The sequence below is a fragment of the Prionailurus viverrinus genome, chromosome B2 (assembly GCF_022837055.1).
Source record: "Prionailurus viverrinus isolate Anna chromosome B2, UM_Priviv_1.0, whole genome shotgun sequence".
NCBI lineage: Eukaryota > Metazoa > Chordata > Mammalia > Carnivora > Felidae > Prionailurus > Prionailurus viverrinus.
Window position 1 is genome coordinate 120,227,563 of NC_062565.1, and position 15,232 is coordinate 120,242,794.

Below are 15,232 nucleotides of genomic sequence, written 5' to 3' on the forward strand. Positions count from 1 at the left end.
TATGGTTCTTATCCTTTCTTTTATTAATATGGCATATCGGCTTGATTGATTTGTGAATATTGAACCACTCTGGCAGTCTGGCAGCCCAGGAATAAATCCTACTTGATGATGATGAATAATTCTTTTTTTCATTTTTTAAGCTTATTTAGAGAGAGAGAGAGAGAGAGAGAGAGAGCCAGCAGGGAAGGGGCAGAGAGAATAAGAGACAGAATCCCAAGCAGGCTCCACGCTGGCAGCCCAGAGCCTGATACAAGGCCCAAACTCACAAACTGTGAAATCATGACCTGAGCTGAGATCAAGAGTTAGACGCTTAACCAACTGAGCCACCCCAGCACTGCCTGCATGGTAAATAATTCTTTTAATGTGCTGTTGAATTTGATTGGCTAGTATCTTGTTGAGAATTTTTGCTGGTACAATTCCCTTGGGAAGCCATCTGGCCCTAGACTTTTGTTTATTAGGAGGTTTTTGATTACTGATTCTTTTTCTTTACTGGTTATGGGTCTGTTCAAATTTTCTATTTCTTCCGGTTTAAGTTTTGGTAGTTTATATGTTCCTAGGAACTAAAAGATCTTTTAGAGATGATATGGTTCCAAACTGTTTGGGAACTCTTGCTTGTCTTTTATTCAGACACAAAAAAGTAGCCTTATGGTAGTTAGTATTCATTTTTAGAAAATAAATAGCATAGTTTATTACTTAGTCAAATCACTGAGACTTTGCTTTAATGGTTTCTTACTGTTTCTGAAAATCCAAATTCATATTAAAGATTTTTACAAATATATGTGTATTTAATCCGCAAAAAATAGGATTAGCTTTACTTTAGTCTGATAATGACTTCTCACTACTCTGAATTAGTAAAGCTCTCATTGTGGCAACTTGTCATTCACATGCTTTGCATTGAAAGTGTCAGTGTATATTGCACTGCTGTACTCTGTTTCCAGTTTATTTTGACCCTTATCCTTCCCCAACCCAAACATGTGCCAGCAAAGTAGATTTTAAGCAAATAATTTTTTATACGACAAAAGAGAAAGGAATTAAGGGAAGGAAGGAAGGAGGGAAGGAAGGAAGGAAGGAAGGAAGGAAGGAAGGAAGGAAGGAAGAAGGAAGGAGGAAGGAAGGGAGGAAGGAAGGAAAGAAGGAAGGAAAGAAGGAAGGAAAGAAGGAGGAAGGAAGGGAGGAAGGAGGAGGAAAAGAAATGAGAGAGGCATGAAAGGAGAAAGACACCCATGATACACTCATGCTCAAAACTCCCCAGTGGTTTCCTTTCTTAGAATAACATTCAAAGACCTAATTTTAGCTTAAAAGGTCAGCCATTCTGGCCATCTATTTGGTCTCATCTTCTGTAACTTTCCTTCTTAAAAAAAAAAAGGATCAGATATTTGAGAAACAAATCCAACTATGAGCTGTTTTTAAAGAGATGCATTGAAAACATACGGATAGACACATTTTGAAATTAAAACAAAAATTAGAAAAAAATATTCCAAACAAATATAAATCAAAATAAAACATGTGTAAAACAGATGAACATAAGGGAAGGGAAACAAAAATAATATAAAAACAGGGAGGGGGACAAAACAAAAGAGACTCATAAACATGGAGAACAAACTGAGGGTTCCTGGAGGGTTTGTGGGAGGGGGATGGGCTAAATGGGTAAGCGGCATTAAGGAATCTACTGAAATCATTTCTTCACTATATACTAATTTGGATGTAAATTTTAAAAAATAAATAATAAAGTTAAATAAAAAAAACTTGTGTAGTTATATTAATATAAGACAATGTATATGTTAAGGGCAAAAGCATGACGAATGAAAAGGATACATAACCAAAAAGGGTTCCGTTTCCCAAGATGATGTAATGCATGTAAATTCAATCAGTCTACAAATCCATAAAGAAAAAAACTAACCAAACTACAAAGAAAAATAGACAAAATCCACAATCTTTGTGGGATCTTTTAACACATGTCTATCAATAAATGAAAGGATAATAAATAAATGAGCACCTGGCTGGCTCAGTTGGTCCAGCACGTGACTCTTGATCTCAGGGTCAGGAGTTTGAACCAAGCGTTGAGCGTGGAGCCTACTTAAAAAAAGAAAAAGAAAACAACATTGTAAGGAGAAAAAGGATAAATACAAATATCAGTAAGATTTTAAATAAGTAAATAAGTACAACACAACAAAACAACTGCAGAACACACGGTCTTCTCAGGCATACACAAAACATTTATAAAAATTGATAAAATACTGGGATATAACATAAAGTCTCAACTAATTTCAAGGGACTGACATTGTATGTGTCAGGTTGTCAAAACACAGAGCAATTAAGCCAGAAACAAGTAACGAAGAAAACCCCTTGTCTTGGGATATTAAAAACATACTTCTAAATCACTCATTGACTCAAAAGGAATCAAACATTGAAATTGGAACTTATTTTGAACTAATCAATGAAAAAAATGTATTAAGGCTTGAAAGAGTCATCTAAAAATAAAACTGAATGGGATGAATTTTCCCTTAATTGCTAATATAAAAGAAGAGAGACTGAAAATTAGCTAAATAATCATCCATATTAAGAATTTAGAAAAAGAGCAGTGGAGAGGCTCAGTTGGTTAAGTGTCTGAGTCTTGATTTGGGCTCAGGTCATGATCTCACGGTCTGTGAGTTCAAGCCCTGCGTTGGGCTCCATGCTGTCAGCTTGGAGCCTGCCTGGGATTCTCCTCTCTCTCTCTTTCTCCCTCTCTCTCTCTCTGTCCTTCCTTTGCTCATACTCTCTCTCTCAAAAGGAATAAATAAAAACTTAAAAAGAAAGAAAAAGAGCAGTGGAATACAGAAGGAAAAGGAAGGAAAAAATAATAAAATAACAGGAGTAATTGATACAGGAAACCAACATACAATAATAGAAAGGCTAAATAAAGCCTAGCTATTTTTGGGAAAGAGAGAGAAAGAGAAAATAAACAATATCAGAAATAAAAGGCATATGAATATGTGTAACTATATATTCAGCAAATATTAAAAAAGGTCATAGGGCATCATGAACAACTTTACACCACAAATCTGAAAACCCTTGTGAAACAAACTCCTGGAAAAATATGGTTCATAAAAACTGACTCAAGGAGAAAAGGAAGACAGTCTGTTCTACAGTGTGTGTTTCCAGAATACACATGAGCTCATATCCGACTGATCCGTAGTAAGATGATGTCAGCATAATTCAGCATTATATTTTGATTCTTATGTGATCTTTCCCAACACATGAAAGTTTTGAAATAATTATGACAGGCTTCCTTGCAACTGGAAAAAAAAAAAAGGCTTAGCAATATATAGAGGTCTTAGGGATCTTCCTGAAGCGAGAGGTAGCGGTTTTGGTGGTTTTGAAAACGGCTCTCTTAGCCACAGCTCTAAGCCCTCTGGGGAAGCCGAGGGTACATATGAAAACGCGGCAGTTATTTCCTCTGATGTTAACTTTTTTTTTTCTAGTTAATGATCCATAGCATGCCCAAGGTTAGATTTTTAATTTTATTTTGTTATTAAACGGATCTCTATTGGAAACAAATGCGCTCACGGATCCAGAATGCAAAGGAGCGAGCAGAAGCCCCGTCAGAGAAGTTCACTGTGAAGCTGAGTGCAAATTCCAGTGGAAATTTACTCTACTGATGTTTTTGTTAGGATTATATTTGCTTTTGTTAGGGCCCCAGTTCCAGTGCTACATGGGACTTGGGTGGTCTGCCAGTAATCCTATTTTTCCCATTAGCTCTATTATTCACAGAGCACAATTTTAATAACATTGGTTTCTCAGGTACCCACACATTGCATTAAAACAGAAACATCTGTGACTAAACAGTCTGTGACCATTAAAATGAATAGTTGGAAATGTTCTCATAAAGAATGTTTCAGGTCCAGATGGTTTTAATAGCAAGCTCTACTGAACATTCAAGGACCAAATAATTCCAGTCTTACACAAACTATCTAGAATACAGAAAACAGTCAGTTTGCGAGTTGATTTTATGAGGTTAGCATAAACTTCATATGAGGGTGCCAAATCCTCACAAGGATATGCTGGATAGGAAAATCAAAGCTTATTCTTTTTTCTTTTTTATATATGAAATTTATTGTCAAATTGGTTTCCATACAACACCCAGTGCTCATCCCAAAAGGTGCCCTCCTCAATACCCATCACCCACCCTCTCCTCCCTCCCACCCCCCATCAACCCTCAGTTTGTTCTCAGTTTTTAACAGTCTCTTATGCTTTGGCTCTCTCCCACTCTAACCTCTTTTTTTTTTTTTTCCTTCCCCTCCCCCATGGGTTCCTGTTATGTTTCTCAGGATCCACATAAGAGTGAAACCATATGGTATCTGTCTTTCTCTGTATGGCTTATTTCACTTAGCATCACACTCTCCAGTTCCATCCACGTTGCTACAAAAGGCCATATTTCATTTTTTCTCATTGCCACGTAGTACTCCATTGTGTATATAAACCACAATTTCTTTATCCATTCATCAGTTGATGGACATTTAGGCTCTTTCCATAATTTGGCTATTGTTGAGAGTGCTGCTATGAACATTGGGGTACAAGTGCCCCTATGCATCAAAGCTTATTCTTACTCGTAAACACAAATGTAACAGTCTATAGAGTTCTGAGTTATTTTTTAAAATTTTAATGTTTATTTATTTTTGCGAGAGAGAGAGAGAGAGCACAAGCAGGGGAGGGACAGACAGAGAGGGAGACACAGAATCTGAAGCAGGCTCCAGGCTCCGAGCTATCAGCACAGAACCCAACGTGGGGCCTGATGCAGGGCTCGAACTCACAAACTGCAAGATCATGACCTGAGCCAAAATCGGACCATGTAAGCATGGTTTGACATTTTGACATTAGACATGACTTGCAGTCATTCACTACCATGTCAGAATAAGAGTGGATGATCATTTTATTATCTTAATAGACACATGATAAAATTAAAATCTACTTATTATTTTAAAAAAATAACTTGCAGTAGACCAGGCGGAAAAGTGATTTCCTTAACCCAATTAAGAGTATCTCTGCAAAAAATGAAAAGTTTTCGAGAGATATCTTACTGATGAGACATGATTCTCTTGAGGATGAGGCAAACCTCCTGAAAACACTCCAAAATCATTTCATTTCCTTCTTTTGCTGAAGGCTTTGGCCATGCAGAAAAGCAGAGGAAAAATGTATAAAGATTAGAAACAGGAAAAACTGTTATTATTGACAAATGATACAAATATCTCTGTAAAATATTCAAAATATATGTTTACATTTTTACAATCAATAAGAGAGGTTAACAAAGTTTGCTATATTTTTTAAAAAAGCAGTGTACAGAAATATTGCTTTCTCACATCAAAAAAGGAGTAAAAACCATAACTTTCTAAAAGCTTATCTTTACAACATAATCAAAAAATATATACAAAATACCTTGAGAAATAGATGTGAAAGTTCTTTATGGAAAAAGTTTTCAATTTTATTTAAAGGCATAAATGAAGCCCTAAATAAATGAAGAACTGTACCGTATTCTGGGATTAGAAGAATTATTGTAATAAAGGTACTAATTTTCCACAAAATGATCTATAGAGTTAATACATTCTCTATTAAAATCTCAGAGGGTGTGCAAGTGCATGTGTGTGTGTGTGTGTGTGTATGCAACTTGACAAGTTGTCTCAATAATGTATAAGAAATTATGAAGGTCCTCATAAACCTAAAGTCTCCAGATGAAGAAAAAGAAAAAGCAAGAGGAGAAGGAGGAAAAAAATGGGATGAAGGGAATTTTCCTTTATCTCATTCAAAGACTTAATATAAAGTTATAGTAATTAAGACAATGTGGTGTTGGTATAGGTAAATGAAGGCTTCAAAGAGCCCAAAAACATATGGCTTCCTATATATATATATATATATATATATATGGAAATGTGAGTTATGATACTGCTCACAACAGATTAATGGAGAATGGGTAGAGGTGCTAGGACAATTAGTTACACAGAAAAGATAAATGAGTGGTGCCTGGGTGGCTCAGTTTGTTGAGCCACTGACTTCGGCTCAGGTCATGATCTCACGGTTTGTGGGTTTGAGTCCTACATTTGGCTCTGTGCTGACAGCTCGGAGCCTGGAGCCTGCTTCCGATTCTGTGTCTCCCTCCCCCCACCGCCTTTCTCAAACATAAATAAACATTAAAAAAATTTTTTTTAATTTCCCAGACTTTGAAAAAGAAAGGATAAATGAAATTGGGCCTAGTCTCAACCACACACAACAATGAATTCCAGAATTAAAGTGAATTAAAAACCTAAATATGAAAGACAAAGCTACAAAACTCTTAGAAGCCAGAGGGGCTCAGGTGTCTTAGTTGAGGGTCCAATTCTTGATTTTAGCTCAGGTAATGATCCCAGGGTCGTGGGGTAGAGCCTCACGGCAGACTCCATGCTGGATGTGGAGTCTGCTTAAGACTCTTTCTCTCTCCCTCTGCCCCTCTCCACCACCCATGCTCTCTCTCTCTCAAATTAAAAAAAAATGCTTAGAAGACATATAGGAAAATGTCTTTATGCTTTCATTGTATAAAAGGATTACCGCTGTCACCAAAAAAGGACAAAAAATAAATGCTTAATGAATCTGACTACATGAGGATAAAGAATTTGTTCAATACGTCATCAAAAAAAAAGCTGAAAAAATAAGCTAATAATTGGGGGAAGACATTTGTCACACGTGTACCTGGCAAAGAGTTAGCAACAAGAATATGCAAAGAACTACAAATCAATGGAATTTTTTAAAATAATGTTATTTTTCCTAAAGTGAGAATTAAGCTGTGTGCATGCTCTTAGTGATTTTTATGCCTAACATTTGTACCTTACATATACTGTGTCAAATATTCTGTGCAATATTTATTAAAAACTAATTTGCTTGTACAGACAGATCATTACACTGCAATGCGTCACATGTTGTAATAGAACTATGCCTGAGTGTCTTTTGGAGATCAGAGAAGAAAGTAGCACCTGGGTCTGAGGCGTTATCAGTTGACCTTTAGCAAAAAGTTCTGCTGTGGGAAGGCGTTGAGAATGAGGACATAAACAATTTGATGAAGGGCATTCTGAATAGCAGAAATCGAGTGTTCAAAGCCTGGGTTTTGAAAAGCCTGGTTCCAAAAAGACACAGAATTTTCAGGAAATGTAGGTAACCTGGTGTGGCTGAAATATAATATGCTTATAAGAAGGGGTAGGAGATACAGATAGAAAAGTAGGCGGGACAGACAACAGACGGTCTTTTATGTTAGCCAGGAACTTGGGCGTTGTGGCGCAAGTAATATAAAAAGTACTAAGAAACACTTGAGGATGTTGAACAGCAGAAAGACATTTCGACAAGGGGCCAAATATGGGTTTTAGAGGAATCGGTGGCTGCTGCGCTGAGAAGCTACTGGACTAGAGAGGTCAAGACTTGAGGAATGAAACCAGTTGTGGGATTTATCCAGAGTCCATGAAGAGAAAGTTGCGTATGGAATTACAATGCGTGGCCCATACTTGACAGGAAGTGGGGTGTAAGGATGAGGAAGAGCCAAGGATTCCTCCCAGACTCTCAGCTTGAGCAATTGCAAGGATAGCAGGTATCTTTCAATGGAGAACATAGGAGAAGATGGGATAATGGAACAACTTAGTTTAATTAGGCACATACAGGATTTTGGCACCTGCTGAAGGGGAGCTTCCCAATAGACAAAGACACCAGTGTGTTTTATGTAAGTTGGCCAGACAAGAACAGAAACGAGGAGGGGGCAGCGAGAGTATGATCACAATGACTTTGAGGATTTGTTATATCAGCTAAACAGAAAGAGATCTGAGCTCAAAATGGATAGTCAGGGATATATTTTTAAATTCTCTCTGCAGCATGGACGAGGCTGACAATGCCTAAGTGAATTGGAAATCATAATCATAATCATAATAACCAACTTGTTGACTATGTGATATGAACCATGTACTGTACGTCTGCCAATGTGTGATAAAATACAATCTCATTTCATTTCCAAAACCTGCATTTTATCTCCACAAAAATTCCAGAGGGACAGGGAACGTGTTGGCCTTGTTCCCGTCTGTACCCTTAGCAGGCAGCTAACACAATGGGCTCTAACAGGTGCTTAATAATTCATACTTGTTGTATGAATGGATATATATATAACAGGTACTCAATAATTGGATATATATAAAACAGGGGCTCAATAATTCATACTTGTTATATGAACGGATAAGGGATTTAATGAATGAAAAAAATCTTCACAACACACTGAAAGTTACATACCACCCCTTTGTCAATAACAAAAATGAAATTTAAAGAGGTTTAGTAAATTGCTCTCTGCTGTTGAACATTGCTAAACAGTTGACAATCAACAGTATTTGAATATAAACTCAGGCTAATATGCTTCCAGTGACATCACAAACCATGATTCTGGTCTCTTGGTTATGGTTTTATTTGATGATGCAAACAGGAACCAGGAAGAAGAGTTTAGGGGACTCACCTACCCACGTCATGACTACCATTTTTCACTTCATCTTTTTATATAGGACTAACCTGTCACATTGCTGTCCATGATCAAATTTAGCCTTGTGGTAATTCCGTATCTAGTCTACTACCTGGTAGTAAAATAGGGGTCACTGCCCTGTTTTGTTTTGTTGTGTTTTATTTTATTATTCCTTGTAATATGAACCGTGGAAAGAAAACCAATGGATGCTTTATGGGCTTTTCCTTATTCCCCAAACTTTCATAGTTTTCCAAGCTTAGGACGATATACAGACAAGATGAAACCCTAAACCATTTAAAAAATAAAGCTAACGTATTTCAAGCATATGACATCACTGTTTGGAAACTCTTCTGTTTGTTCGAAGCCTTATGAGAATTGCTAATAATAGTAATTAAATGTGTTGATTGGATACTTACCAATGCCCACCGCAATTCATTTACAGTTTGACACTCTAAAGGTGCAATCTGAGTCCACAGTCCAAAGAGACAAGTGTCAGCAGCATCTCTTTTACTTCGTCTTCCTTTGCCAAACTTCCAGGTAAATAGAGACCAGAGGGCATCATTAACACATCTGCTGTTCTGCCTGGGTCATGATGGGAAATAATTTCACACTGTAAGTCATTAGGGAAGCAGTTGTACTTAGTAGAGATAGGAAAATATTTATCAGAGAACTTTATTTGAGGAACCAAATGTTTGGGGAATTCTCAGACTATTAAGCAAAGGCAAAGTGTAAATCTGAGGAAGAAAACTTTAGTTGATGCAAGAAAGCAAAACACTGACTTCTACCTTAGTCTATTTTCTTATTTGATGTAAATATGTTTACAGAGCTGGCATAATGAGCAAAAAAAAAAAACAAAAAAACAAAAAAACAAAAAAAAAAAAACCAAAAAACAAAGAATCACCGTCTGGAAGATTTCACAAGTCTCAGGAAAACCATTCAACTAACATCACACCTCAGCCAACCAGAGCTGAGGTGGGGTTAGTAACCGGGCAGAATAGTGGGTTTGGAAATTTCATAAATAAAAAGTTTTAAAAACATGGGGGTAACTGTCAGGTTATCAAATAGTCATTTAAAAAAACCCCATCTATTATTATCATATTTTCATAAAAGAAATGAAACATCTTAATCCTGAACATTTAGCAAGGCCATGATCTTAGATGAAAGAAAATCTATTAAATTAAATAAGCATTCCAAAATGAAAAACTCACTACCTTGTTATTTTCTTATTTCACAATGATCTGTAAAATGTTTGTCATATCCAGCACTAATCCACAGACTGAGAGGACTTGGGAAGTCCTGAGTCAGACTGCCAAGTCACCGTTACTTTGAGAAAATGACATTAAAATGCCTAAATTTGGGGGTACCTGGGTGGCTCAGTCGATTAAACGTCCGACTTCAGCTCAGGTCATGATCTCGCGATCTGTACTGACAGCTCAGAGCCTGGTACCTGCTTTGAATTCTGTCTCCCTCTCTCTCTCTGCCCCTCCCTTGCTCTTGCTCTGTCCCCCCCCCTCAAAAAATAAATAAACATTAAAAAATAATAAATAAAATAAAATGTCTAAATTTCAAGAGATAACTTGAGAAATAATCTTTATTGCTGCTTTAAAAATGCCACATTCTAATCACTTATCTTTCTTCTCTCCCGTCCTTGAACAAACTTTCCTGGGGCAACCACGCTGTACCAAGGCCCTGTGGCAGGTGCTGGAGATGAACACGCCAGGGTTTCTGAGCTCGTTTTTAAACAAGGTATAGTATTTATTATCTCTCTAAGTTTTCACTCTACTATATGAACTGAAAAATTCAGAATACCTTTATCTTAAGGATCCAAGTCCATGGTTGTTAGAAGAAATGTAGCTCAAAGGACCTAGGTTGCTAGTTGAAACTAAAGATTTCTCAGTCTCAGTCCAAACATGCCCTAAAACTTCCAGGGCTGTTAGGGCTTCAAACATTGCCTTAGGTAGTAGCTGTTAGCTAAACGTAGTTAGTTTCAGAATACAAGTTTTAATAACTTAACTCTTCAAATCCTTTCTATTCACAATGAATACGCATTTATTACCCAAATTAAACCCATCAAGGCACATCTGCTTAGAGTTGACTGGAGATAAAACTATGAGTCCTAGGGGGCACCTGGGTGGCTCAGTCGGTTAAGCGCTTCGGCTCAGGTCATGATCTCGCGGTCTGTGGGTTCGAGCCCCGCGTCAGGCTCTGTGCTGACAGCTCAGAGCCTGGAGCCTGTTTCAGATTCTATGTCTCCCTCTTCCTCTGACCCTCCCCTGTTCATGCTCTCGCTCTCTCTCTGTCTCAAAAATAAATAAATGTTAAAAAAAATTTTTTTGGGGGCGCCTGGGTGGCGCAGTCGGTTAAGCGTCCGACTTCAGCCAGCTCACGATCTCGCGGTCCGTGAGTTCGAGCCCCGCGTCGGGCTCTGGGCTGATGGCTCAGAGCCTGGAGCCTGTTTCCGATTCTGTGTCTCCCTCTCTCTCTGCCCCTTCCCCGTTCATGCTCTGTCTCTCTCTGTCTCAAAAATAAATAAACGTTAAAAAAAAAAAATTAAAAAAAAATTTTTTTTTTAAAAACTATGATTCCTTATAGTTTCCCTATAGTTGGCTCCACTTTCTGAAATAGGTTTCCTGGAAGGTGGAGTTTGTAGCCAGACTGGGGCTCAAATCTGTCTCTAACTTTTATAAGCTTGATCCCCTTGGATACCTAATCATCCCATCTTCATTTACTCCCTCTTAAAAACATGCATAGAGTGGCTTGTCTGTGCCAGGCACTGTGCTAAGCACAGGGTACAACGATGACTAAAACATACTCTCTTACTTCAGCAATTCAAAGTTCTCTGGGGCAAAGGACATCTTAACACAAGTAATAAGTGCACCAACAAGGAAGTGCCTAGGATATTTGGGAGTTCAGGGAAAAACACTTACCTGATCTGGAAGAATTAAAGATGGCTTCCTGGAGAGGTTCCCCTCAAGATGAGTCCTTTAAAATGAGTAAATGTCAGCCAGTAAAGGGAGGTGGAGTTAGGGAGGAGGCATTCCAGTCATCAGGGGCTGCAGAAGCAAAGGCACAAAGGAGAGAAAGCACAGGGACTACAAAGAGAGCTAGGATTTGAACCCAGGTTTGCCCGATTCCAAAGCCTGAAGACACCCCCATGTGTGGGGTGCTGCAGGACTCTGTTTTATGCCAATGTGCACCAGGGCTTACACAAAGCATCCATTCAAACTTATTAGATAGGCAGATAATAGTTATTTTGCAAATATCTGTATCATATATGTATATATAAATACATAGGTATGATACACACACACATTTTTATATAAATTATTTTCTAAAGAAATAAAAATCCCCATAGCCTCTCAAACATACTGTATGCCCAACACCGACACGCCACAGACCAGCAATCTAAAAATGTAAACACCAGGTTCAACTTCCTTCTGTGTATAGACCTGGAAATAAATCTTCTGCTATTCTGTGGCATAATTGTAATTTTGAAATTTATTAGGAATGAGGATGATGTTGGGGCGCCTGGGTGGCGCAGTCGGTTAAGTGTCCGACTTCAGCCAGGTCACGATCTCGCGGTCCAGGAGTTCCAGCCCCGCGTCAGGCTCTGGGCTGATGGCTCAGAGCCTGGAGCCTGTTTCCGATTCTGTGTCTCCCTCTCTCTCTGCCCCTCCCCCGTTCATGCTCTGTCTCTCTCTGTCCCAAAAATAAATAAAGGTTGAAAAAAAAAATTAAAAAAAAAAAAAAAGGAATGAGGATGATGTAATTCTGCACTACCTTAAAAAAAAAAAACCCACAAAACAACCTGCTATGGACTGTTTGCCTGTGTCAACTTCTCCGTGTACATTGCCTGAGCATATTCTGAGCATCACCGTAGCATATGCCAATAAAATGACAAGGATAATACTGATAACGTATGTTTGTTGAGCATTTTCAGGAAAGGCCCCATGTTCATCCAATAATCAACAGTCAGTGGGGTGGGTGCTATCACTGGCCTCCTTTTGTAGGTGAGTGAACTAAAGCTTAGAGTTTTTAAATAACTTTGTCCAAATAATAGCTGATAAATAGGGCTCCAGAGTATAAACCCACAGTGGTTGGCTTCTAAGCTTTCCCTTTCCACCGCGGATCGTTTTCTTGGCATAGGAGCCGAGTATCCACACTACTTATTCTACATTATTGCTCCCTGAGCAGCAGCCAGGATTGAGAGGCGCTACTTTTTAACACATCGCATAGTGAAGACATTGACCAATAAACAAATCTTAGAGTTTATCATCTATCTATCATTGTTTATCTGACTTGTATATTTAGGAAGAAGACAGTTTACCATTGATAAACCATTGTGAGTGGCTTCACTTCAAGCTTCAAAGTCACTTAAGTTGATATATACGCTAAGAACTTTTAATTTGTATGAGTCAAGGATTTCTCTCTCCCAGGAAAAATCAAAGACAGAAACAAATTACATGCTGATATTTATTATGACTTCACAGGACAACCAGCCTCAACCAAGTTAAAATGGTGTATAAAATCGCTGGGGGTGTAATGACTTGGGAAAGGGGTTTCAGGAGAAGGAGTGATGCAGAAAAGATGGTCAGGACCTGGCAAAGATAAATTTGTGTCCTTTGAATACTTTTTACTGCTGACCATATACTCAATAACCTGTATTGGAAAATGCACATGTACCCTATCTTAAGAAAAAAAATGAAACACTTTGGTCTGATTCTTATGTCATCTAGATTATTTGAGTGCAGCATTCAAAATATCTCTTTGGAGAGTTATTTTATGAGTACACTTAATAGTCTGCTAAATTTAAAAACAAATCATTCTTCATACATCTTTACACACTGAAGTTAAAGTTCAAGCTCTTGTTGACAATGTTCAACTAGACAGAAACTATGAATCACCAGAATCTGCAATGGGTTAGAGTTCATATGGTTTGCCTTATGTTTCTGGCAAGTATTTATGACTCTCCGAAGACTGGATTATTGAGTTTAAGAATCAAGTTTAAATGGGAATGGGTCTTCTAGTCTATTGATCTCTTAATATGGCTTTATTATTATCAATAATAAATAAGTTCCAACACACTTCCTTGCTAATGTGTCTATTTTTATCTCTTCCTTAGTGGTACTTTATAAAAATTCTCCTCTTTGAGAGGAGAGTGGACAAGGAGACTGTTTTGATTGGAAATTGGCTGGACTTGAGGAAAGGAATGTTATGCCACTGCAGTCATTTTCTTGGCCTTTACCATAACACAGTATATCGAGTTAAGGTTCTTTCCGTGGATGCACCCAAGAATTATTCTCAAAGAGGATTTATCAGAAGATTGTCTGGGATTCATGGAATACACGAGAGACTGGAGAAGTTAATTTGGAAATGGACAGTGAGGCAGCTCCAGGGTCTGGTAAGCAAGAACCCCAGTAAGACCAAGAGCAGTCTGATCACGATTTTACCATGTAGATGTCATGGAAATCCACATGTTTTCACTGTTTTCTACTAACGATTCTGCTAAAGATCACTGTCTTTCTCACTCTGGTAAAGGTCCAAATTCCAAAGAAAGGCTTTCTGAAAATCTTAGCTTGGTTTACCAACCTGTCTATTTAGCTAGGGGGAATGGCAGAGGTCTATCTTTTCCCTATAGTTCCAACAAACTATATCCAGAACTATGGATACCCATAACGATGTCGGAATGCGACATTTCTCAAAAGCTAATTGAATGCCAGTTGGGAAATGGATTCTGGACAGCTAAAAGACAAAAATGCTTTCTTCATGACAGAGTGAAAGCTGGAATAAAGCTGGAAATATGGAAAGACAAAACGAGTCTTTCTTGTTTCACTGAGAGGGTGGGTTATGGGCTATCTCTTATTATGAGTATTAAAAACATAGGCTATGAGGCCATAACGTTGAGTAAAAAAGGTAGAATTATCTGAGTCATGAAACTGTCCCAAGAAAAATGTGGAATCAATATTAAAACCTGAGTATTAATTTAAAATAGATGTAAGACAGGGATGACTCTTATTACCACTATCAGTATTTCTTTGGAAATTCTGACTAATAAAGTATAACAAAGAATATAAATAAAAATCATAACTATTGGACGGGAGATAAAATTTAGCATTGTTTGAGGATAATATGACTATAGAGTAGAAGCCCAAACAAATCAATGGAAAAGCTAAAATCAATTTTACTGCATGCCAGCAATAATGGGTACCAAAAAACATAATGGCTTAAAAAAAGATTTATTCACAATAGGCAAAACACACATACACAAAAGTACAAAATGTCTAGGAATAATTTTAAGAATAATGTGTGGGAGCAAATGGAGAACACCACAGAAACTTGCTATAATGTACAGAAAGCTGTCTAAATGCTTTTGTTCCCTTTTCAGAATCTGACAGGATCGTCTCAGCTAAAAAAAAGTCAAGGTAATTTTTGACACTAGGAGTAAAGAATGACAATTTGTCTTATCATACACTCAATGAAAAGGTAACTTGTGTTTTTTAAATGTACCAGAACAAAACTCTAGTCAGATCAATGAAACAAAACATGTAGTCTTGAAATAGACTGTGAGAGCTAGAAGGATTTAACGTATCCTCGGAGATCATCAAGTTTGTGAACATACATTTGCATGCAAGAAGGTGTGTTTTAATTTCATTTAAAATTAGCTGCCTTACCCTAACGTACTCATGAGCATAAGTCACTTTTATTAAATAAATAAATCCGAATCCCTAGGGTTACTCCCCA

The 15,232-nt window shown here is 37.6% G+C and overlaps 1 long non-coding RNA gene across 1 annotated transcript; it reads right to left on the reverse strand.

The window, feature by feature from the left end:
- Positions 1–4,993: 4,993 nt before the first annotated feature.
- LOC125165155 (uncharacterized) lies at positions 4,994–12,042 on the reverse strand. The gene is made up of 3 exons (XR_007151996.1): positions 11,419–12,042; positions 8,908–9,073; positions 4,994–5,143 (listed from the first exon to the last, which is right to left on the reverse strand). It is a non-coding gene; the product is annotated as an uncharacterized LOC125165155 (long non-coding RNA).
- Positions 12,043–15,232: the final 3,190 nt, after the last annotated feature.